At 33.4% G+C, this 3,412-nt stretch overlaps 1 non-coding gene across 1 annotated transcript; it reads right to left on the reverse strand.

Moving 5' to 3' along the window:
• Positions 1 to 1,926: 1,926 nt before the first annotated feature.
• On the reverse strand, positions 1,927 to 1,998 carry Smp_tRNA_02172_Pseudo_TTG.1.1. The gene has a single exon. It is a non-coding gene (tRNA).
• Between the last annotated feature and the right edge of the window lie 1,414 nt (positions 1,999 to 3,412).

Raw genomic sequence — 3,412 nt, forward strand, 5'->3', positions numbered from 1 at the left:
TAACTGCCTTCAGAGATCTCCGTAGCACAGCGAATTCTTTTCTCAAAAGCCAAAGGAAGAATAATAAAGAACAGTAAATAATAATAGGTAGTATTTAAGAAATAACAAATTGTGAAAGTAAATGTTGAGTAATGTCAAAAGCATGAAGCCTCTTTATGTAATAAGTCAAATGGAAAACTTTCTTCAATATCAATAAAATATGGGGAGATGAAGAGAGAACAGAGGAATAACGTACATTAAGATAAATGATCATTGACGTTGTTTTTATCAAACAATCGACAATAGTATGAGATTATAAGATTCCAACAGAGTGTTTAAGTGCTGTTCATGTCTCAGGTTAAAGTTAATAATTTGACATTTAAAAGGATTAAATGTGAGATCATTCATTTATCAAGAGAATGAAGTATACATTTTCACTAATATTGTGAACTCAGTAAAAATGTGCTTGTTTCCTAGAAAAAGAAAATTAAATGAGAGAATAACAATGATACACTTTCATTAGATTAATAGAGTATATCACCAGTTGATATTTTTTGGTTAGCGTTCTTTTAGCGGGTTGATTTTCTACGGGATGTGGTCGCTAACCCCATGCCCAACTCTCCTCCTTTATCCGGACTTGAGACAGGCATTGATTGACGATACTCCTGATATAAACCATAAAATTTAAATATGTTGTAACGTTTAATATTAAAATGGAATATTAATGAAGAGAAATAATGGATATATGTACATGTATACCAGTCAAAGAAATGTGAACTGAGACTCTGACCAGAAACACGGTTCATTCCACCGGGATGTTTTGTTTGTATTCGACAAATAACGTTAGCAAAAACGCTGTTATTTCTAAACACACCACACCCATCACTTGCTAGCTTCAAAATATAAAAATCTTGGGTCTGATTCTCCTGTGTTCGACCATAAGTGTGTTCTAATTAAGAAAAGGGAAATCGGATGAAGCATGAATTTAGTCCTTCCTTGACTCTATCTCATAGCGATTTACGAATGAAGCTTACCCCCATAAACCTCCATTTCAATAATAAACTGAAGATTTCAGCAATCACAAAATATGACTAGTATAATGGCAACAATTAGGAGATTCTGTGTAAACATTTAGCGCAGTTCAATTAAAAATCGGTCATGTCACTGAAAGGAGATATTTTCCAATAATCATATACTAAATAACTTCTTTTAAACATCATTCACTGAATTCTGAAGTAAATAAAAGGAAGTTGTCGGAGAGACTTTTAACGTATTCTTCTCATTAAATTCTGTCACTGAACTCCAATATTCATAGTTTCGGACAGCAGATAAACAATACAGAACCATGATTCACGGGCAATCCCTACTTTGTAGACGAAACAATAACGTTTATGCAGTGACGTTTCGTTCCCGAAAAGTATCAACTTTACACTTTGAACTTAATGATTTTGGGATTTTTCAGTTCTGTCATATTTTTATAGCATGATTCATGACTTGTCTCGTTTGCTGTTCATTTTTCTCAGTTTCGTGTTGTAGTTAGGATTCTCTAGCGATTTTAGAAGCCCTCATTATTGTGTAATGACGCTTTTTTTAATACCAAACGTTATGACTTAGTGCTATTACATTGGTTGTTGGCCTGGTGGTGACATTTTTGAGAGTTAGCATTTACCAATGAGTTTATAAGCTAAAATCAACAATCGGTATCGCCATGAGCTCGCAACTGATTTTGTAGAACATAAGTGTTTTACGAGCACCCCCAAATTAAATCAGTTCAACCGATAAAAAACAGTTTCTATAAAGATAACCTAAACTGATAACATCATGAAAACGTATTGAGCACACTTTATAAACAAAGATGGATAGTGGCTAGCAGTGGAATCCAGTTTGACACGCGTCAAGTCCTATTTATGACTCACCAGCTGGACGTACCTGCATCTCAGAGTTGATGTTCACTCTGGGACTCGAACCCAGTACCTTTCGCTTCAAACGCCATCGCGTTATCCACTCAGCTACTTAGTCCTGATAGCCACTTGCTTGTGTAATGGTGTAAAGTTTAAATTCACTTAGTATTGTTTGTTTGAATCTTCCCATTGATGTTTCGGACTGCAATTGGTCACTCACTTATTAGCATATGTGCATACTGAGCACACTTTGTTTACATTTCGGATGTGCATTGTGTTGGATAAATATTATTTACATGCTAATGCCATTTGGATAATCTTATCGAATACACAAAATAGTGACCAAGTTCAAAGAAATTTCAAGAGATAACTGCAGAAACTCCATATACTTACACTTTTGTCAACATTAAGATAATTCTGACTAACATCACCAATACGAGTATAAGCACCATCAGACTGATGTAATTTTTAAAGAATCGGTTAATGTAATTTTTTCTCTCTTACCTAGTTAATTAGCCCAAGACAGGGTTGGATGGAGTATGCTGGTCGGCGGCCTATGCTTCTCCACGAGGGGTAACAGGCGTAAGTAAGTAAGTAACTTAGTTAATTGATTATTGAATCAAAACATGAATTAAAATTTAATCTTAAATTTCTAAGAGGAATTCATATCTAATGAAATTTACTCATGCTGAAAGTAAGACAGGCATAATTGATAGTATTGGATAGTTAATGTGTTACATACATCAAATTGATTGATGCTGGTGTTCCTACTCAAAAAACTATCGAACGACATGTAGTTATGAATTATAACGAGACTATTATTTATGGACGAAACAATCACTTATAAGATAACAGGTCTGGGATTTTGGCGCGAAGTTCATTCATCCATTTGTCTAAATAGCAATTTGGCATTATAGCTTATGTCAATTCGTGATGAAAACCCTAAATCGAATTCTTTATCTTAATCATCAACTATAAATCATAATTCTAATTCCTCACACAGGTTTATAACCTTCATTTAGCCCTAGTTATTAAGTGGACACTCTCAAAGTCAGTCTAGCCTTGCTCAAAGGTTGTCCATAAATTATAGTCTCATCCAAATGTCAGTTTTAATTTATTGCATATTAAGGTTTTATTGTTTGTTATGAGAGTAGCATTTCTCCCCCTTTTTTTTTAGGAAACTTTCCAACTTCAATAATTTAATAAAAATAAAACCCAAGTGATGGATATTTTTAGCTGATTTCTAACTGGGATGATTGATACCCTAAGGCTAATCAATCTATAAGTTGTTATGTAAAGTAATTATCCATCATGTTTCCATCAGACTCTATTTATCACAATTTAATTATACTGAAATAATTCAGAAATGATAATGTTCATTAGGTAAACAGTTTCACATTGGTCATATTCTATTTATATCAATCATATTATCAGTTTGAGGTTTGTAAGAATGACAAATATGTAAGAAGTGTACAATGTACTCTAAGGTACCATAAGGTATGTTCTCCCATACACACTTATTCAATTCATTA

The sequence above is a fragment of the Schistosoma mansoni genome, chromosome 5, assembly GCF_000237925.1.
Source record: "Schistosoma mansoni strain Puerto Rico chromosome 5, complete genome".
Lineage (NCBI taxonomy): Eukaryota > Metazoa > Platyhelminthes > Trematoda > Strigeidida > Schistosomatidae > Schistosoma > Schistosoma mansoni.